Here is a 23,343-nt window from a genome sequence, read left to right as displayed (position 1 = left end):
AGGACTGGAACCAAGGCAAGGAACTTCAGAGCAGGAACAAGGCAGGATCAGCCCTCTGCTGGACCTACACACACCAGTGTGACCCAGCAATGCATTTCTGATCACAAGAGTAGCCTTCCGGCCACTCGGTAGCACTTTTGGACCCGCCGCTTGGGAATGACAAGTGCATGAGGCCAGACGGAGGCTGAGGGCAGGAACAGGACAAGACAGGAACTCAGGAACTAGGAAGACTCGGACGACTTGTATGAAGACTCAGGAGATTTGGACGAAGACTTGGATACTCAGGAGACTTGGACAAGGATTCAGGTTACTCAGAAGATCTCAGGCAAGGATTCAGGATTCAGATGAAAGTACTGGGTGAGAACTGCATCACAGCGCACCCTACACAGCTGCCCATGGCTGGACATGGACCACGCTGAACGCGAAGCAGACTCCAGATGAGGAAGTGTAACTTGAGACTGGAACATGATGAAGATTCAGTAGAAGCCTGCACCGGGGCAAGCCCTACACAACTGCCTGTGGCTGGTTGCGGACCACGCTGAAGCGGAGCAGGTTCTGGCAGAGTCTTGGGCATGGATGGAAGCAGGCGCAAGGGACTCCAAAGACCAGGACAGGATTCAAGACTCAGGATTCTCAGAAGCAAAGCATTAAAACAGAAGTCTCTTGGAGGCTTGCGCTGTAGACAAGAAGAAGGCCTTGTACCACGAAGCTCCCTACATAGCTTCCTATGGGCTGGTCACGGACCATGATGGTGGCACACCAGGAAAGGTGGATGCAAGGAATCAAGGAACTGGTTGCAGAGGCGAAGACATCAGGACCACGGAACCTATGGAGCATCAGGACATAGAACATCAGGACTTTTAGGAACAGGACATCTGGAACATCAGGACTTGGGACAGGCAATGAAGGACCTCTGACTGAGAACAAGACTAGGAACATCTGGACAAGGAGACCAAGAACACAGAATGAAGAGCTATCTAGACAAGTGAAGACCACGGAGGTCCTTGATCCAGCGAGGAAGAACATGGATGACCATGAGACCCGGATTTGAAGGCCCTGAGGAACTGGAAGTGAGCCCTTTTATAGGGCTGAAGCAGGAAGTGAGCTGATGAGGACTTCCGGTGGAGCAACGTGCTTTTCCCACGACTGGCCCTTTAAATAGAGTGAAGAGGTGCGCGACGGCACCTAGAGGGCCTGAGAGCAGGAGGTGGAGCAGGACCACAAACAGTGGTGGCCTCCGCGTGGAAGGAAAAGCAGGCAGGCGTTGGCAGCGGCTTCTCCCACCATTCAGGGAAACAGACGGCAGCAGCGGCGGCACTCCACGCCACAAAAACAGGCAGCAGGCATGGCCCCTGGCTACCCAAAGATGGCGTCGGCGGCAGCCCACCATAGAAGGTCCTGGGGGCATCGGCAACAGTGACACTAGGTGGTGAAGATGGCATCAGCGGCATCCAGATGCACAAACAAGGCCCCGGGGAGCAGCAGTGGTGAGTAGTGGAGAGACCTGCTCGTGGGATGGGCTCCGAAACAATAAGATGCTCACATTGTTTGACATGCAAAGTGCACATCTCATGCCATAAGAACATAAGAAAGAACATGCCAAACAGTTCATGTGTGTACCTTTTGTCTTTGGTACTTATGTCTTCTTCTTTGTTTCCACAGTTCTTGTCCCAGAGACCAACAGAGAAAAGCCAGGGACCAGCCATTAGGGATATGAATCATTTTTTGACGATTTAAAATATCGTCCGATATATTTTAAATCGTTAGAGCCGCGATACAATAACAATTCCCCCGATTTATCGTCAAAAAATCGTAAATCGGGGGAAGGGGGGGGCGGGAAAACCGGCACACTAAAACAACCCTAAAACCCACCCCAACCCTTTAAAATTTATTTATTTATTTATTTAAAATTTTTATATACCGGCATTCATGTTGCAAACACATCATGCCGGTTTACATATAACAGGGGTGTACAGTAAACAATTCAATAACCTATTTGTGTAGAAGGAAGCAGTTACAAATAACAAGGTAATAGAACTGGGAGGAGAGAAGAAAAGAAAGAGAATAACATTAGGTATAGGTATTTACATTAGTAATAACATTTTTACATGTGGAAGTGGTAGAATCTGGCTGAATAGAATTAATCGGTGTCCGGGAAAGCTTTTTTAAACAGCCAGGTCTTAAGTCTCTTCCTGAAGGTTGGGAGGCTGGGCTCCTGTCTAAGGTCCGGTGGGATGGAGTTCCATAGAAGGGGGCCGGCTGTTGAAAAGGCCCGATCTCTCAAGGTAATGTGTTTGGTAGTTTTGGCTGGGGGCACTTGAAGAGATCCTCTGAGTGTGTCTCTTGTTGGTCTGGAGGAGTTATAAATTTGGAATGGGACTTGTAAGTCGAGTGGGGTGTGTTGATGGATGGTTTTGTATATTATGGAAAGAGATTTGTAGAGGATTCTAAAGTGAACAGGCAACCAGTGGAGATCTTTTAGGATTGGAGATATATGGTCCCTCCTCCTGGAGTTTGTCAGTAATCTTGCCGCAGCGTTTTGTAACATCTGGAGGGGTCTAGTATAGGAGGAAGGTAGGCCCAGAAGGATAGAGTTACAGTAATCGATCTTAGAAAAAATGATAGCTTGTAGAATGGTTCTGAAGTCCTGAGTGTGGAAGAGTGGTCTAATTCTTTTCAGAACTTGGAGTTTGTGGAAACAGTCCTTGGTGGTTCTGTTGATGTAAGCTTTAAGGTTCATCCGGTTATCAATTAATACTCCTAGATCTCTCACCTGTGTAGTAGTTGGGATAGTTGGAGGATTAGAGATGGCATTATTATCTGGGGAGATGAGAAGCAGTTCTGTTTTAGAGGAGTTTAAAACTAGGTTTAGGTTAGCCAGGAGATGTTTAATTTCGAAGAGACAGTTTTCCCAGTGAACCAATGTTTTTGTGTAAGATTCTTTAATGGGTATCACGATCTGGATGTCGTCGGCGTAGAGGAAATGTTTGAGGTTAAGGTTGGAGAGGAGTTGGCAGATAGGTAAAAGATAAATGTTAAAGAGTGTAGGTGACAGTGAGGAGCCCTGGGGGACACCTATGGATGCGTCCATTCGTGAAGATTCTTTGTTCTGTATCTTAACCTTGAAGCCTCTGTTGGAGAGAAAAGATTTAAACCATGAGAGAGCTGTGCCTGAGATACCTATAGAAGCCAGAATGGAAGTGAGAATGGAATGATTGACCGTATCAAAGGCGGCTGATAGGTCCAGTAGAATTAAGAGGAAGGATTGGCCTTTGTCAAGGCCCATTAATATGAAGTCAGACATGGAGATGAGGAGGGATTCTGTGTTCAGTGACTTGCGAAATCCGTATTGTGATTGGAATAGGATTTTGTTTTCTTCTATGTATTCGGAGAGTTGAGTATTGACAACTTTTTCTAGAATCTTGGCTATGAATGGGAGATTGGCGATAGGACGGAAGTTGTTGGGGTCTTTAGGATCCAAGTTGGGTTTCTTGAGTAGAGGTTTGATGGAGGCCAATTTGAGGTCGTCAGGATATAGTCCTTGGGAGAGTGAGCAGTTTATGATGTCCGACAAGGTTTTAGCGATGGAGTCAGGGATGGCCAGGAGCAGTTTGGTGGGGATAGTATCCAAAGGATGGGAGGAAGGTTTCATTCTTCTTATAAGAGTTTGTATCTCTAAGATAGAGATGGGTTCAAGTGTTTCCAGACCATTGTTGTTGAGGGATGATTGTTGAAGAGACTGGTAAAGAGCAGGGTCGGTGGGATTAGAAGGCAGATGAGTTAGAAGGCTGTTGACTTTGTTGTGAAAATGAAGAGCAAGTTCTTCAGCTTTGGGTTGTGCTAGGTCGTTGGGAATCTCCTGTGGGATGATTTGGGTGAGATTGGAGACATAGGCGAAGAGGGCTTTTGCGTCGAAGATTAAGTGGTGAATCTTGGATGCATAGTAGTCCCTTTTGGATTTAGAGGTAGTTGACTTGTATTGATGGAGGGTGGCTTTGTAGATGGATCGTGTATTGGTGCTTGGGGATTTGCGCCAGTCGCTCTCTTTCTGTCTTAGATTTTGTTTTAGCTTTCTTAGTTCTTCTGTGAACCATGGTTGTCTTTTGGAGGCGTTTGGGAGTGATTTTTTGGTTGCTAGCGGACATAGCTTGTCGGCTATGGAGTCTGTGATGGCTTTCCAAGAGCGGAGAGCTGTGTTCGGGTTTGAGAGATCAATGGATGGAAGTTGAGAGGCTAGGTGGGAGCTGAGGTCTTCTGTAGAGCAGGATCTTCTGTATGGGAAAGATGGTGAGGGCCCTTTGGAGGTGGAGGGTTAAATAAATCCCCCACCCTCCCGAACCACCCAAAAAAGCCTTAAATTTCCTGACGTCGGGGGACAAAAAAACAAAATGGCGCCGGCGCTACCTTTGACCTGTCAGGTCAAAGGTAGCGCCGGCGCCATTTCTACAACGCACGGAGGTCCGAGAGGAAAAGATCACACCGGGACCCTTCCTCTGGACCCCAGGTAATTTAAGGCATTTTGGGGGGGTTCGGGAGGGTGGGGGATTTATTTTAAAGGGTCGGGGTGGGTTTTAGGGATGTTTTAGTGTGCCGGTTTTCGATTTACATGATTTACACGATATTTAAAAAACCCAAACTGCGACGATCCGATTCCCTCCCCCTCCCAGCCGAAATCGATCGTTAAGACGATCGATCACACGATTCACATCTCTACCAGCCATGCAGCAGCACTTTTCAATGCCCCCTTGCTTATGGATGCTCAGATACAGTTCAGTGAGGAGGAGGAGCAGCAGCAGCAGCTTACTGAGCACAGTCAGATCTTGCGAGCCCTTGGCTCTGCAAGCCCACTGAATGTGAGCTTAAACTTTTCAAGCTTCATGGAGGAACCCAGCCTGCAGTGGTACACAGTTGAGCCAGCGCAACCTCGCTCCAGCACACCACATTGCCAGCATGAGACAGCAGACACTGAGCCAGAGCAGCCCCATAGCCCCTTCATGCCACTTCTGGAGGCTCAGACCTCCACCCCTCCCACGACCAGCACTAGATTCAGCACCACCACCAGCACTGAGTGAGGCCTCAATGCATGAGCAGCTGGACCGGCTTGAAAGGAGCCATAGTCTCCATCTCCATCACATACAGGCAGAGCTCGTGCATCGAAGGAGGGCCTACGCCCTGCATGATCAGACAGCAGCCCACACACAACCTTTGACCACTGTGGCTACTTCAATAAATAACCTCATCAGTGCCCTCATCCAGATTCTCTAAAGAATACTGGAGCCTCTTCCAGTGCCTTCCCCAGCATCCCAAGACTCTATGCCACTTAGCAGTCCCTGACCCAACAGACAATCCAGGGGTAGGCCCTCCAAAGGCATGCCACCCCCAAGCATCAAGCCACACCATGACAAAAGGCCATGAAGGTTCGCAATGGATGCCATGAATACCTATAAACAAGACTTCTTGAACAAGTCTGGCTAGTCCTCTGTAGAGAGTTCCTGTGCTGGATAGATGGAAGAAAACTGCTGGACCCATTCTCACTACAGAATTCCTGTGTGAGTTTGCTGAAAGTGATGGCCTACTGTCTGCCACTGCTATCCTGCTGCCTAGTTCTAAAGCCCTCCTCGATGCTGTGCCCATACTGCAGCCTCAATATGGTCTCTAGTTATGGTCCAGCTGCTGGCTCTTCTCATCTCTTCTCATCCCCTGCTTCAGATGCTGGTGTCTGTCTCATCTCATCTCTTCTCATCCTGTTGCTGCCTCTATGCTGGTATCTCATTTCTTCTCTTCCTGCTGTTTCCTCCATTCTGGTGTCTCATCTCATCCTGCTTCAGCCTCCATGCTGATGTGTCTCATCTCATCTTATGCTACTGCTGCCTCCATGCTGCTGTGACTTCTCCTGGGGCTCTTGCCTCCATTCTATGGTGTCTTCTGGTCCTCAGCCTCCATGCTACACTCTCCAGTCCTGGTCCTGCTGCCTGCTACTTAACCTTTGCTGCCTTGGCCCTTAGGCTATCCCCCCTTTGCATGCGTTCTTTCAGCATGAACTGTCTGGGGCCTTCACTTCAACTCTGCTGCCTTGGCGCTTAGGCTGTTCCCCCTTTGCGTGTGCTTTTTCAACATAAAACTGTCTGAAGCCCTTATCGTTTACATTATATAGTTGTGTTGCTGTCAGCTCTAACTCAGGGTTGATTGGCCTATCAGGATATTGGGCTTCCCCGATGGACTGGTCTAGCTGGTCACCCTCTGCTCCTGCGCATATTGAGGGTGTGGCTAAGTTCCCACCACCAGTGAGTCACGGTGATGAGCACTGCAGCATGAGCAGGATAGCTGCTCAGCAGCAAAGGAATCGAGGATGGGTAGGTACCCCAATGACTGACTCACCCTCACACACCTCACTTGTGCTGGCACCAGGTAAGCCAGCTCGACAAGTTAGTCAATTTAGCAAAACAGGAGGTGGTGTTTTGTTGCTGCCTGCGATGCTGCTGTATGGACTCCACGGTGGCATGGCGATTACTGCAGGCAGGGCCCACCGCTGGCCACTGTCTTCCTCTTCCTGCATTCTTTGGTCTTCAGTCAAGCCTGCCATCTATCAAAGTGGGCTGCAACAAAAAAAAACAGGGAAGAGGGTGGGCTGGTTCTGTTGCCCTAGAGCCATGCAGCACCACTGTGGGGTCTATCTCCACTCATGCGCAAAGGCCAGCATGTTGTAGGATCTTTGTGGGAGCCGAGCTAGAGTCATGTTTTGCTGGTGAGGCCTAAGCCTTATAGCTTCTTTGAGCCAGATCAGCCCCTGTTGCTGCCTGCCCTGGGCCCTGCCTAATTTTACAACTGTGGCTGGATAGACTCTGGACCAGACAGTCTACAAGAGTGTTTGAGGGCTGCGGGAGCTGGCCAGACAGGGACACTTTTTGCTGGCACTGCCTTACAATTTTTCTCCATGCCTGGCCCCAGGCCCTGCATAATTGTAGAATCACAAGGTTCTAAGTAGGCAAGGAGGGGGCCAGACATGGTGCAAAATTGTAAGGCAACACCAGCAGAAAGTGTCCCCACCATGGATGGCTCTTGCAGCTAGCATAAACTCCCCGTGGTGGCTAGTAGCTTCCCTCTTGCAAAAAAATACGTCCCGGGCCCAGTGCAGCAATAAGTGTTGATTGTGAGGGGGGTGTGTGAGTGAAGGAAAGGAAGGGCATTGAGTGAAAGGAAAGGAGGGAGTGGGCAAGTAGAAGAGAAAGGGGTTGTGAAAAGGACTCTTACATCTCCTTTTGAACTTTCACTCATTTTCCCCTTCTCTCCTCTCATATCCCCTTTAGAATTCCCATCTCACACTGGCCAAAGGAAGCAGTCCAAGGTGAGGAGTGAGAGAGAAGAAGAGAGCAGATGGATTGGGAGGGAGTAAGTCAGTAATGAGTGCCAGATTGGGAGGGGAGGAGGAAGACAGGAATGCCAAGGGAGAGGGAGTAAGTGAGTACAACCACAAACCCTCCACATTACTACCACCCCCGCCCTCCACACATACCCATATCAACAGACACACCACCATTCCCGCCCCCCCCCCCACAGGCACATCTCACAAACCATCCCTTCCCATCATAAACAATTCTTTACACACCACAAGCCCCTCCACACATGCTTATACTCCACAAACACACACAGACTGCACCACCACCCAACACCTGCACACATCTCATACATTACCTCCACCACCTCCATTCCACCATCACCACACCCACACATATCTAGACCCACCCTACACTACCTCTTCCCCACAAATGCACACCCTACCCCACTACAACTCCACTCCCACATACATTTCCCACACAAACAATACTGCTTCCAAGCCCCCCTCCCCATACAAACACCAGACACCACCAATGTGTCATGGGTCACCTCCGATGTCCCTCCCGAATGGGTAGTCCAGTGTCGAACTGGCGCTAACCTTTAAAAAGGAGATAGAGCAGCTTTTAAACTAGAACAAAGGGGAAAGCCGACAGTCGCTCAGCAGCACATGGTTCGGAGTGAGGTATCTTCAAAGGATACTAATGATGCATTAGAATTAGGGCATCCCGGCAGTGAGGTTCCAATAATTAGAAAAGTAGTCCAAGTGTCTGTAACTAAAAACTCACCTGAGCTAAAAAATTCTAACTTATCCCTATCAATTAAAAAGCAGAATGAAAATACAAACAAAAACAAACTTTGAAATGTTTGTATGCTAATGCCAGAAGTCTAAGAAGTAAGATGGGAGAATTAGAATGATGACATAGACTTAATTGGCATCTCAGAGACATGGTGGAAAGAGGATAACCAATGGGGCAGTGCTTTACCGTGGTATAAATTATATCGCAATGACAGAGTGGAGCACTCAGGAGGAGGTGTGGCGCTTTATGTCTGGGATGGCATAGAGTCCAAGAGGATAAACATCCTGCATGAGACTAAATACAAAGTTGAATCTTTATGGGTAGAAATCCCTTGTGTGTCGGTGAAGACTATAGTGATAGGGGTATACTACCGTCCACCTGGTCAAGATAGTGAGACGGACAGTGAAATGCTAAGAGAAATTAGGGAAGCTAACCAAATTGGTAGTGCAGTAATAATGGGAGACTTCAATTACCTAATGACAAGGATTGTGGAAATCGCAATAGTATAAATATTAGCCTAAGAAGGTGTCAGCAAGCCTGACGTTATATGTCATTATAACAGACACTAACCGGGGGGGGTCAGGAGCCCCCTCCTGACCCCCCCACGGCTTGCCAATAATCCCTGGGGGTCCAGCAGGGGTCCGGGAGCGATTTCGTTTTCGGCTGCCAGTAACCAAAATGGTGCCGATAGCCTTTGCCCATACTATGTCACAGAGGCTTTCGGCGCCATTGGTCAGCTCCTGTCACATGATAGGAGCACAAGATGGCGCCGATGGCCATGTGACAGGGGCTGACCAATAGCGCCGAAAGCCCCTGTGACATGGTAGTTCGGGCTATTCGGCACCATTTTGAGGTGCAGGGCTTGCACTGTACACCGGGCACGGAGGGCAAATGGAAGCCGGGACCCCGCTGGACCACCAGGGATCTTCGTAAGTCTTGGGGAGGGATCGGGATGGGGGGGGGGGTTGTATATATGTACGAAAAATGCTTGAAAATGGTTTTAAATGCTTGGGGTGGGTTTTTTTTTAGCTTCGTTTTCCGATTCGTTTTTCGGCCCAGTTTCGGGTTTCCTCGTTTCATTTATCGAAAAAACGAAACGAGAAAACCCGAATTGTACCACGAAGTATTCGAACAGAAAAACGACCCGGTAGAAAAAAACGAAGCACATCTCTACTCCAGGGGTGATCCGGGAAACTACAGACCGGTTAGCCTGACTTCAGTGCCAGGAAAAATAGTGGAAAGTGTTCTAAACATCAAAATCACAGAACATATAGAAAGACATGGTTTAATGGAACAAAGTCAGCGTGGCTTTACCCAGGGCAAGTCTTGCCTCACAAATCTGCTTCACTTTTTTGAAGGAGTTAATAAACATGTGGATAAAGGTGAACAGGTAGATATAGTATACTTGGATTTTCAGAAGGCGTTTGACAAAATTCCTCTTGAGAGGTTTCTAGGAAAAGTAAAAAGTCATGGGATAGGTGGTGATGTACTTTCATGGATTGCAAACTGGCTAAAAGACAGGAAACAGAGAGTAGGATTAAATGGACAATTTTCTCAGTGGAAGGGAGTGGACAGTGGTGTGCCTCAGGGATCTGTATTGGGACCCTTACTTTACAATATATTTATAAATGATCTGGAAAGAAATACGAAGAGTGAGATAATCAAATTTGCAGATGACACAAAATTGTTCAGAGTAGTTAAATCACAAGTAGATTGTGATAAATTGCAGGAAGACCTTGTGAGACTGGAAAATTGGGCATCTAAATGGCAGATGAAATTTAATGTGGATAAGTGCAAGGTGATGCATATAGGGAAAAATAACCCATGCTATAATTACACAATGTTGGGTTCCATATTAGGTGCTACAACCCAAGAAAGAGATCTAGGTGTCATAGTGGATAACACATTGAAATTGTCGGTTCAGTGTGCTGCGGCAGTCAAAAAAGCAAACAGAATGTTGGGAATTATTAGAAAGGGAATGGTGAATAAAATGGAAAATGTCATAATGCCTCTGAATCGCTCCATGGTGAGACCGCACCTTGAATACTGTGTACAATTCTGGTCGCTGCATCTCAAAAAAGACATAATTGCGATGGAGAAGGTGCAGAGAAGGGCTACCAAAATGATAAGGGGAATGGAACAACTCCCCTATGAGGAAAGACTAAAGAGGTTAGGACTTTTCAGCTTGGAGAAGAGACTGAGGGGGGATATGATAGAGGTGTTTAAAATCATGAGAGGTCTAGAACGGGTAGATGTGAATCGGTTATTTACTCTTTCGGATAGTAGAAAGACTAGGGGGCACTCCATGAAGTTAGCATGGGGCACATTTAAAACTAATCGGAGAAAGTTATTTTTTACTCAATGCACAATTAAACTCTGGAATTTGTTGCCAGAGGATGTGGTTAGTGCAGTTAGTATAGCTGTGTTTAAAAAAGGATTGGATAAGTTCTTGGAGGAGAAGTCCATTACCTGCTATTAAGTTCACCTAGGGGCGGATTTTCAGAGCCCTGCTCGCCTAAATCCGCCCAAAACCGGGCGGATTTAGGCGAGCAGGGCCCTGCGCGCCGGTGAGTCTATTTTACATAGGCTCACCGGCGCGCGCAGAGCCCCGGGACTCGCGTAAGTCCCGGGGTTCTCGGAGGGGGGCGTGTCGGGGGCGGGCCCGAACCGCGCGGCGTTTAGGGGCGTGCCGGGAGCGTTTCGGAGGCGGACCCGGAGGCGTGGTTACGGCCCGGGGCGGCCCGGGGGCGTGGCCGCACCCTCCGGACCCGCCCCCAGGACGCATCCCGGTGCGCAGGAGGCCCGCTGACGCGCGGGGATTTACGCCTCCCTCTGGGAGGCATAAATCCCCCGACAAAGGTAAGGGGGTGGCTTAGACAGGGCCGGGTGGGTGGGTTAGGTAGGGGAAGGGAGGGGAAGGTGAGGGGAGGGCAAAAGGAAGTTCCCTCCGAGGCCGCTCCGATTTCGGAGCGGCCTCGGAGGGAACGGGGGTAGGCTGCGCGGCTCGGCGCGCGCCGGCTATACAAAATCGATAGCCTTGCGCGCGCCGATCCAGGTTTTTAGCAGATACGCGCGGCTCCGCGCATATCTACTAAAATCCAGCGTACTTTTGTTTGCGCCTGGAGCGCAAACAAAAGTAGGCCTATTCGCGGAGTATGAAAATCCGCCCCCTAGAGAATAGCCACTGCCATTAGCAATGGTAACATGGAATAGACTTAATTTTTGGGTACTCGCCAGGTTCTTGTGGCCTGGATTGGCCACTGTTGGAAGCAGGATGCTGGGCTTGATGGACCCTTGGTCTGACCCAGTATGGCATTTTCTTATGTTCTTATGTTCTTATGAACTGCCTTCTACTCCATCTCACTCGGTTCTGGTAGCCACTGCTGCGGTCCTAGTAGCCTTTTAATTCTGTCCAGCCTCACCTCAGGTCTCCTAGCCTCCGTATGACCGGGCTTTAAACCGAGGAGCAACTTGACTCAGCGTCCCACCAAGTTCCCCCAGGTACAAACACAAAACAACATCTCAGTGCCAGTCTCTTTTGTAAAGTTCTCACTAGTAATCTCTGGTAGGTCAGAAAAACTCCCTTTTATACAAAGCTACACCACCAGGCTTGCTCAGTTTAAATAACTGCCCTGCTTGGGAGTTTGCACAACCCGCCCCTACTCCCTTCTGGTTGTGCAGCAGGATGCGGCCTTCCCATGCCAAACAAACAGAAAACACAGTGTAGCCCCACTAAAGAAAAACCTTCTCTCTCACACTTTAAATCAACCCTTCCCCCAACAACATCACTCACTCTATTTCCATGCTGGCTTCTGAGGAACCCTCTGTTAGGGGATCCACGTCCATCAGCTCCTCTGTCTCTGAAGAACAGGCCTTCTCATACTCAGTATCCCACTCAGGTATGCCCTCTTCCTCGATTACCATGGATTCAACTGAGTCTGATTCACCAGTACTCAATTCAGCTGCCTGATCCACCTCTTCCTGGGCCTATGGGTCTAATAGATTCTCGGGGTACCTGGGAGTTGTAGTCTTTCTCCTGTCCTTTGCCCCCTGCTGTCCAACCCTGTCTCTATATTTCATTGGGAGAGTGGGCTGGTGCCCCTCTCCCGGGCAACTTTCGTACGGTCTGAAATAGGCCCTGCTGTCCAACCCTGAGGTTGTTTTTCTTCTTTTGTTTTATAACTCTGCTTTTGCTGCCTCCGGGCGGGTTGTACCTCATTATAAATGTAAATTTTATATCTATCTATCTATCTATCTATATATATATATTATGTATGTTAATTTTGTGTATGTGGGTACCCATGGGCCAGTATGGAGAAAAATCCTCTGGGCCAATATTTTCCCACAATCCACCCCTGGTGGTCTAGTAGTTATTGGGGTGCCACTTCCATAAGAACATAAGAAATTGCCATGCTGGGTCAGACCAAGGGTCCATCAAGCCCAGCATCCTGTTTCCAACAGAGGCCAAACCAGGCCACAAGAACCTGGCAATTACCCAAACACTAAGAAGATCTTCTTTGCTGTAATAATGATTGTGCAAAAGGATAAGATGCTAATACTGTATATGTAATGTTGCATTTGTTACAATGTATGCAGAGGTCTACACTCAATGTGCTGTTCATGTCAGTTACAATGTGATGTGCAATTACATTTCTTGTCCTTGCAGAATGTGATTACCAAAGACCTTGACTTGCTTTCAATCTGTTGACATTTGTAGTGTAATAAAGTAGTCACAGGTTTGAAAGATCACTTTTTGCTTGTCCATTTTTATTGTGTGCCTTTTCTCTTAAGTGTTCACTAGGACAAAGATTTGGGATGCACATGAACTTGCATGCTAGTCATTTTTCTGACATGCAAGACCATATGGCCTACAGCATACAACTAAAAGCTGATTGTATGTGCCCAAGGAAGACAGTGAGAGCTAAACAGGAGGTTCCTTACTGTGGAGCTTCAGTATTGGCTCTAGCTGCCTTCTCCAGAGAGTATGCACTTAGCTAATTGTTGGGTACATGTGAGTTGGGCACTAGATATCTAGTGTTCACCTCCATACACAGTTCAGTGGAATAGGTTTAGAAATGTTTGGCTAGAGGGTCACTAGCTATGTCTTCAGCTGTGCGAAGCTCATAGTGCACCCCTTACAAGCCATTAGCCTGTTACATGAATATATATCCCCTCTGAACAAACAATGGTCCTTCTCTCTGGGTCTGGCACCAAACGCTGTCATGACATAAGTCTTCAGTCAGAGGGCTACTTTAAAATGACATAGAAACATAGAAATGACAGCAGAAGAAGACCAAACGGCCCATCCAGTCTGCCCAGCAAGCTTTCACACTTTTTTTTCTCTCATACTTATCTGTTACTCTTGGCTCTTAGTAACCTTTTTTTTTTTTTTGAATTCTCTGTTTATTATTTTCAAGAAGAAAACTACAAAACATGTACAGTACAACTGAAAATAAAGTCTTATGAGTCAGATAAAATGAAATTTTGCAAAAGCAATGTTTACACAGAAAAATTATTACCTGACATTTCATAAGACTAATATTAAGGCAATAGAAGTGTCATTCCTTTTTAATCGAACGGTCTTAAGGAAACAAGACGAATATGAAATTTATGCATTCAATCCCTTAACATTTCTCTATTCCGGACATTACATTGCAAGGAGATCCTTTAACCCTTCCGGATCGGTAAACGAATAGTTATTACCGTTCAGTTTTACGATACATCTACATGGGTATTTCAAATTGAAATAACCACCTTTCTCCAAAACTTTCCCCCTATACTGTAAGAAGTTTTCCCTCCGAATCTGAGTTATTTTTATTAGATCTGGAAATATCCAAATTTTATCACCATAAAAGGTACTTAACCTGTTTTGAAAAAAGGATCTCATTACAAGATCTTTATCTGAGGAAAAAGCCAGCTGTACTAGTAGTATCCCCCTAGATTTTATTACTATCTCGTCCTGGGATTTTTGCAAAAGATCTGACAAATCTATGGAATTACTAATAACTTCCCGTTCATTTTCTACTTCTGGTTCCTGGTTCTGATCTACTTTATTCATTTTATTCATTTTCCCTCCTAAATAGTACGCCTTTATGATGACAGGAAGACATTTCTCAGAAATTTTTAAAATCTGTATCAAGTAAGCCCTAAATAGTTCAACTGGATTCATTTTTCTTATTATAGGGAAATTATTGACCCTTAAATTTAACGATCTCACTGTGTTTTCTAAGATCTCTAACCTTTTATTCACATCCTCTCCAGATACAATCTGTTGGTTTTGAATTTTTTCTATTTGCAGTACTCTTTTTTTCTACCATGATTAAATCCTTTTTCTGCTTTTCCAAATCAGCAGTATTAGATACCAGCGAAGTATCTAATACCGCTGATTTGCATTAGATGTCTGCATTACCACTTCTGTTAATCTGTTAATTGACGTGTCTAATTTTACCATACAATTCCACAATGTTTCTAGAGTAATGCATGTCTGTTTTTTTTTAAACTTTCTCAACATCAATAACTACCTTGATACTTTCTTTCTTTTCTTTATCAGATTTGCCATCTTTTGGGGTACTATACTCCTTTGGGGAACTTTGTAAAAAACTAACTTGAGGTCTTTCATTATATTCCTTCAACGCTATAAGCGTTGAAGGAATATAATGAATAATTCAATAATTCAATAATTCTTCAACGCTATAAGCACATTGACTGGCATATATGTTATCTATATTTAAACCCCTGCTTCTTTTCTCTGATCCAAGTTATATTACTCCCTTGTTTTATTGTAACTGCATTCCTTAGCCTTCTCTTGTTTAATGTTTTTTACTACCATTACTATTATTTTATTATTATTACTTAGATCAATGTTATTTATTGCCTTTTTGTTCCCTATCTACTTGTTAATGTAAACCGACATGATGCGATATTTATCGCGAATGCCGGTATAGAAAAACTTAAAATAAATAAATAAATTCCGGATTTGATTCGAACATACCTTTTAACTGAGCGGCTCTATTCTCTACCTCTGGTGAGTTTAATATATCCCCTTGACAACCCCCTGTCTGAGTTGTGGTTATTACACCCTCTCTACCAGGGGGGAGATTGTGGTGCCAGAGCCCCCAGGCTTAATGATGCCTCTATGGCCAGAGGAGAGGCACCCCGTTCCAGTGACTCTCCTTCAGCGGCCAGCCCACATGGAGGAATTTGGGGATCTAGCCATTCCAACACAGTTTTTTGCCCACCCTCTGTATTTACCACATCACTGGAAGGCCTTAGCCTAGCCTTCCTTTTAGTGTGTAGCATATCGGGAAAAAGATATTAGACACTTAGAGCTAAAAAAAACGTGTTGGTAGATGCATAAACGATAATATACAAGAAATAAACATTTCTTGGAGATAGGAGGGTATCTGCAAAGTTCAATACTTATCGGATCATATAGACAAGGTCCAGAAATCCAGCGAATCCAGCAAAGCCCTGCTTAACCGCGCGCCCCTTTAGCGCGCGCGGCTTCAGCAGCGCGCCGGCTCTGCTGCGCGCCGCAGCAGAATAAGATTTTATAGGTAAGAGTCCGGGTCCCGCCTCCTCCCGGAAGCAGGAAGCACCCCTCGTCCGGGAACAGCAGTGAAGATGTTCAAAAGTTCCGTTGGGGCAAGCCTCCGCTTACCCCCGGGCTGAGCTGTATATCAGGAAATGTGAAACGTTGCTTTCGCCTCCTACCTCGGTGGAGCTCAGCAACAAACTGCAATTTATAGGTAAGAGTCCGGGTCCTGCCTCCTCCCGGAAGCAGGAAGCGCCCCTCGTCCAGCAACAGCAGCGAAGATGTTCAAAAGTTCCGTTGGGGCAAGCCTTCGCTTACCCCCGGGCTGAGCTGTATATCAGGAAATGTGAAACGTTGCTTTCGCCTCCTACCTCGGTGGAGCTCAGCAACAAACTGCAATTTATAGGTAAGGGTCCGGGTCCCGCCTCCTCCCGGAAGCAGGAAGTGCCCCTCGTCCGGCAACAGCAGCGAAGATGTTCAAAAGTTCCGTTGGGGCAAGCCTCTGCTTACCCCCGGGCTGAGCTGTATATCAGGAAATGTGAAACGTTGCTTTCGCCTCCTACCTCTTAGTAACCTTTTTTATTCTATTTCCATTCCACCCCCACCATTAATGTAGAGAGCAGTGTTGGAACTGCATCTAAGTGAAATAGCTTAATTAATTAGGGGTATTAACCATCACAATAAGCAAGCTACACCCATGCTTATCTGTTTATCCAGACTATGTAATTCAGTCCTTGTTGGTTGCTGCCTGAATATAGATCCACATTTCTTCATTCCCCCTGCCGTTGAAGCAGAGAGCCATGATGGCTATGCATGAAAAGTGAAGTATCAGTCTTGCTCCCCTGCCGTTGAAGCAGAGAGCTATGCTGGATATAGGTGAAATGTCAGACATAAAACCTTAGGTGCACCCCGGAACTCAAGACCATGAAATCTAACCTCAGAAAACTCAAAAAAAGATGGCGCAAAGAGCAAGCCCCTGCCCTACAATCTAAGTTTCGATCCTACCTCCACTCCTATCGAGAAGCCACTGACAAAGCCAAAAAAGACTTTTATTCCCAAATAATTCATTAGTTCCAATTCAACCCCTGAGCCCTCTTTCAATACATTTCCACCCTAATTAAATCCCCTCACACTCCCTCCCCCTACAATGACAACCAAGCCAAATGCAAAAAACTGGTCCTATTTTTCCACAACAAAATAGAGAAACTGATGTCACGCTTCTCCTCCACCCACACACCTACCAACACTCTATCAGCAAGCACTATGCCTACCCCCCTCATGCTCAATACCACCCAAGCAGCAAACATCACTGCTATACTAACTTCATTCGAGACCACCACCCCCTTGGAAATAGAATCCACCCTCAAGAAAATCAAACCTGCAGTGCATCTCTCAGATACAATCCCCACCAAGACCCTCCTCACCATTCCCAACATTATATCTAAACCCATAGCCAACATTATTAATAAATCCATATTCCTTGGATCAGTCCCAATGCAACTTAAACACGCCATAATAAAACCTATTTTTAAAAAACCCTTCCTTGATTCCTCTGAACCTGCCAATTATTGCCCTTCTCCAACCTTCCATTCCTCTCAAAAATCCTAGAAAAAATTATCAACCCGCAGCTCATAGATTACCTTGATGAACATCACATTCTCTTCCCCTCACAATATGGGTTTCACTGACACCATAGCACCGAAACCCTCCTCATCTCCCTCTCCGAATGCATACTGAAAGCTCTTGATAAAGGACAATCCTACATTCTGGCTCTCTTAGACATTTCGTCCGCTTTCGACATGGTCAATCATAATATCCTACTAAAACGCCTTAAAGAAATCGGCATTTCTGGAACCCCCCTCCACTGGTTCCAATCATATCTAAACAACAGGCAATACAGTGTCAAAATTGGACACGGAGAATCAAAACCTATTGACCTGTCGCAAGGGGTACTGCAAGGCTCCTCACTGTCCTCTACCCTCTTCAATATTTACCTTCCTCCCACTCTGCCATCTCCTCTCCAAACTTGGTCTTACGCACTTTATCTATGCTGATGTTGTGCAGATCCTCATTCCCATAATCAACACATTACCGAATGTCTTGAAAACCTGGGATTCAGCCCTCACAGACATTAGCATCCTACTCTCAGACAACTTCCTGGCTCTTAACACCTCTAAAACAGAGCTCCTTATTATCTCACCCCACAACATCACCCTCTACCCCCCAATACCCCCCACACAATCACTATCCACCACCTCTTCTCAGCATGTTCGCAGCCTCAGCGTAAACCTAGACAACCACTTCAATCTAAAAAGGTTCATTGCCTCCACCCTCAAAGATGGCTTTTTCAAACTTCATACTCTTAAAAAAAAAAAAAAAATTAAAGCCTCTTTAACACCTTCACGACTTTCGCACTATTCTCCAAGTCACTATTCTAGCCAAAGTTGATTACTGCAACTCCATCCTCCTAGGCCTTCCTAAAAATGCCACCCAACCTCTGCAGATGCTACAAAATGCAGCTGCCCGTATCCTCACAAATGCCCACCGTCACGATCACATCACGCCGGTCCTTCAACACCTACACTGGCTGCCAGTTACCTCCAAGATAATATATAAATCCCTCACCCTCATACATAAATCCCTATACAACCAAAACATGCACTGGTTTACAGAGCAATTCAGATTTTGCAAACCTGACAGACCCACCAGAACTACATACACCCTCGCCTAAACTCACTAAACTTGTCTCCACTAGAGAAGGCTCACTCTCCATAGCAGGACCAGCCCTTTGGAACAAGATGCCCCCAAGTCTCCGCCAGGAATCGTGCCCCAGGAAATTCAAACAGAACCTCAAGACCTGGCTTTTGAAACAGGCATACTCTTGATCTTCATGCACCCTCCCTCCCCCCCCCCCGTTAATCACTCAATATATCGGACATACTGGCACTTATCACTTAACCCTCCCCCTCTCAATATAAATTCTCTAGTAGTACCTTCCCCTGTTAGTTTACCCTGTATCCCTATCCTTTAAAGCATTTCCATTAACTCGTTTTTGATCTGTACATTTTTGCACTCATATCCATTATTCAGTTCCTGTTACCTTATGAATTTGTAATGTAAAGCCTGTTGCTTTTTGTTATTTCTTTCACGTGTTTCTTGTAAAGCCCATTGCTGCATTATGTTTTATTGTAAACCGAGGTGATGTTCCAAACGTGCCGCGGTATATAAAAACTATTAAATAAATAAGTAAATAAATCTCTAGGGAGCATAAAAGTGCAGCTGCAGGTGTCCAGGACAGTGTACATGTAAAGGCTGTGTGGTGTTAAGGGGAAGTTACACTAATTACCCCACAAGAATTTTCATTGGGACCCTTGCTTGGATTCTCACTCCATCTAAATGGCAATCTGGACAAAACCCTTTTTAGGTGCCACACTAAACAAAATGTCATCTTCTTGCAGGCTGCTCTAACAGCATGTCAGCAGCTGTGTGACAACTGAGATGAAGTTGTGTAGGTTAGACAAACCCCACAGCCCCAATGCAGACAGCTAGGAGGCCTGCTGTTGCTTGGGAGCTGCCTCCCCTGTACTGTCCTGGCATGTGGATCTGTATAATAGCTGTGCATTAAGGCTGTTAGCGAACAAGCATTAGACAGATCCACATGCAAGGCCAGTACAGGGGAGGCAGCCAGTCTGTGGAGCTCTGTCTGCTCCCAAGCAACAGAAGGCCTCCTAGCTGTCTGCATTGGGGCTGTGGGGTTTGTCTAACCTACACAACTCTCCCACACCTCCTCAGTTGTCACATAGCTGCTGACATGGTGTTAGAGCAGCCAGCAAGTAGACAGAGGGGCATAATGTACAGGTTGTGTAGAGAACAAGTGATAAGGGCAAAATTGTCTGCGAAACCTGTCCCCTAAAATCATCTGCAGAAATGTGCCACCACTTCTATGTATGCACATAAAACATATCGAGCTACAAATGGCAGCATCTTTGTAGGTGTAACCTGTCAACGTATACATCTGGCAGAGTAAGGTGCAAAAGCTGTTGCCTTGTATGGCAGCCTGTTTTAGGGATGTGCATCATTTTTTTGATGAATTAAAAAATCGTATGATATTTCCTAATTTGTCATGTATTGGGGGTCCCCAAAAATGATAGGAAAACCCCATGAAATTTCATGTGGTTTTCTTATTGTTTTTTTTTTTTTTTTGGGGGGGGGGGGGAGAAAAGAGCACACAGAAAAAAACCCTTCCAAACCCACCCCAACCCTTCAGATCTAATTATTTACAACCCCCACCCTCCCGACCTCCCCAAAACTTGCCTAAAGTCCCTGGTGGCTCAGTGGGGGTTCCAGGAGTGATCTCCGCCTCTCGGGCCATTGGCTGCCACTAATCAAAATGGTGCCGATGGCTCTTTGCCCTTACCATGTGACAGGGGCTATCGGTGCCATTGGCCAGCCCCTGTCACATGGTAAGGGCAAAGGGCCATCGGCACCATTTTGATTAGTGGCAGCTGACGGCCCGAGAGGGGGTCATTGCTCCCGGGACTCCCGCTGGACCACCAGGGACTTTAGGCAAGTTTTTGGGGGGGTTGGGAGGGTGGGGGATTATAAAATTTAATCTGAAGGATCCGGGTTTTTATTTTTTTTTCGGATCAGGATAGCCGGAAAAAAAAAATGTCAGAACCGCGGGAAACGAAATTTCCCGCTGTTCTATGAACATGAAACGGGAAACGATTGCCGGTATGATACACATCTCTAGCCTGTTTAGCCTCAGCCTTACTATTCCGTATTCCAAAGGGTTTCAGTTCCCTAATTAGTTAAGTTTTTTAGGTTAGACTGCTTGCTGTGGCTAAACCTTTGGAGGGGCAGCTTCTCTCCCAGATCCATTTTCAGTTATATATGTCTCAGAAAACACACAGGAAGACTTTTTTTTAGAATTTTACAGATAGTTCATCATTTATTAGTATTTAATCATAACAGCAAGTATATGTTTTATTGTATGTAAATAGGTAAAATGCTTCAGTATAACTATAATACTGGTTGTCTTCCTGGACAGAAGGATACAGTGCAATGTACACTCTGATAGAGTCCTAGCCTTCTCCCAATATCGCAACCATTCCTTACCTACAGTTTTTCTCTGTCTCACCTCTGACATTCCGCGTGCAGACAGTAGTCAGCTCCTAAAAGCAGCACACACATTTTCCTTTATTCTACAAATAGCTTAATTTCCCATACCCCCACATCTGTTTCCCCTCTGATGTTCTCATGCAGTTTCCTTAGTGAACTTTGGATTTACCTTTTCGGGTCATGGTGATTCATAGGCACATGCACATGTCCTCTGCCAGATACCAGGTTTCCCTATGTTGCTACAATGGTACAAGAATAGAACACATTTCCACAGTTTCACAGCCCCTATCCCTTGAGAGATCACAAGTTGTTATAAAACTGTACAAGGGTTAGATCTTGTTCCTACATTTCCCTCTTGAGGAATTCCTGAGTTAGGAATTCCTTACCATTAGGGGAAATTGAAGAAGCAATGTGCGCACTGGTAGGCAGGGTTCTTCAGCAGTGATTTTAGATTATTTGGAACATGCACATGAGCACCCAGGTGAAACATCTGAAAGTTCCATATGAAAAACATTTAAACATGTAAATTATGATATGTGGCCTGGTGAGGAGAATGGAATACTCTGCAGACTCCCTGACTAAGATGGCGTGGCGGCCGAGATCCACTCCAGGCCCCAGAGCAGCTGACCTGCCCTGCTCATTAAGACCGAGGGGCATCAGAATGTTGTGATGGTGGTGCTACTCATCCCCAAGGAGGACAGGATGATCATGGCCAGTGAGGACAGGACAAACATAGTATGGCTAAAAAAGAGACAGGCAGTACTGGCCCAGCATCTACCAAACAATGTAATCTCCCTGTTCTACTATGGCTTATCCTCATGACAGCAAGCAAATCTTTGTTGGTCAGGATAATGGAGCTATTATGGAGTTTCATATTGCAGAAGATTTCAATAAAATGAACTTTGTCAAGACATACCCAGCTCCTCAGAACTGGGTGACTACAATTATCTTCTCCTCTGACATGGAGTGGGTTATCAGCACAGCACAATGACAAAGGTATCAGCTGGATGTGTCCCCAGAGTGGTAGCATGTTGGGAAGGTACTACTTCTCCTCCTGGGCTTCTTGCTTACATTATGACTATGATACTTGCCATGCTTTTGTTGGCGATTACTTTGGACAGATAACATTGCTGAAGCTTGAGCAGAACAGCAGCTCATTAATCACTACCTTCAAAGAGCCTGCCTTTGGTGGGATCATGTTCAAAGGTTACTTTTTTCTGGTGAATCTGATAACAGCATTATCATGTGGGACATCAGTGGAAGAAAAGGACAAACACTGTTGCTGCAGGACCACTACAACAAGGTGCAAGGCCTTGTGTTACATACAAATGACATGCCAGCTTGTTTCCTGCTAATCTGATGGCGGGGTTATGATCTAGAGTATGGATATCATCTGAGAAGAGGCTCTAAGTGGTTAGAAAGTGACTCGTGTTAGACATGTGAGCAGCCTTTCTTCTGGAACATAAAGCAGATGTGGGACACAAAGACACTTGGACTAAGACAGCATCACTGCAGAAAGTATGGCAGAGCAGTATGTGCCAAGTGCAGTTCAAAGCATTCCAGCTATCCAATCATGAGCTTTGAATTCCAGGTCTGTGTCTGCAACTCGTGCTGACTCCATCAAAGATGAAGATCGCAGTACCTTGGCAACGTTTCATGAAGGAAAGCACAATATCTCTTACATAGAAACATATAGAAACATAGAAATGACTGCAGAAAAAGACCAATTGGCCCATCCAGTCTGACCAGCAAGCTCCCACACTTATCTATTTCACCAACCACCAAGTTCAGGGCCCTTGTTGGTAACTGTTTGATTCAAATCTCCTGCCATTGATGCAGAGAATAATTTTGGTTGCATCAAAGGTGAGCATAAGGCTTAATGGTTAAGGGTAATAACAGCCACATCAAGCAAGTTACCCTGATGCTTGTTTTACCCAGACTACACAGATCAGTGCCTTGTTGGATGTTGTCTGAATGCAAATCCTCTTTACCACATTTCCTCCTGCCGTTGAAGCAGAGAGCAACGCTGTATATGCATTCAACGTGATGTATCAGGCTTAATTAGTTTAGAGTAGTAACTGCTGTAATAAGCAAGCTACCCCCACGCTTATTTGTTTACCCAGATTGTGAAGTTCAGTCCTTGTTGGATGTTATCTGAATGCAAATCCTTTTTTCCACATTTCCCCTTGCCATTGAAGCAGAGAGCAATGTTGGAGTTGCATTAACTGTGTGAAAGCTTATTGAGTAAGGGTAGTAATCACCAGGTAAATGCCTCCATTCCAGAAAGCCACCCCCATGGCTCTTCTCTTCATTCCCATCCTCTAGCCTTTATGGATCCACAGTGTTTATCCCATGCCCCTTTAAAATCCTTCACAGTTTTAGTCTTCACCACTTCACATCCATGTGTATGGATATTTCCAGAGGACCGATGGTGACCTGTGGCAGCGATCAAATTGTGAAGATATGGGATATGATGCTAGTTGTGGGCTGTAGTATCGGAAATGGATTTTCTCCCCGCTGACCTTTTCCCAGAAGTAGCTAATGTACCTTATATAC

At 45.9% G+C, this 23,343-nt stretch overlaps 1 protein-coding gene and 1 pseudogene across 1 annotated transcript in view; both read left to right on the top strand.

Annotated features, from left to right (window-relative positions):
- The window catches only part of CADM2 (cell adhesion molecule 2), a 1,264,184-nt gene that overhangs the window by 525,367 nt on the left and 715,474 nt on the right, over nt 1-23,343 (top strand). The window lies entirely within an intron of this gene.
- On the top strand, nt 6,216-23,308 carry LOC115076676 (annotated as a pseudogene).

This window comes from Rhinatrema bivittatum, chromosome 15 (assembly GCF_901001135.1).
Source record: "Rhinatrema bivittatum chromosome 15, aRhiBiv1.1, whole genome shotgun sequence".
NCBI lineage: Eukaryota > Metazoa > Chordata > Amphibia > Gymnophiona > Rhinatrematidae > Rhinatrema > Rhinatrema bivittatum.
Note: the sequence above shows the minus strand (reverse complement) of the source record. Positions and strands in the feature narration are given on the sequence as shown.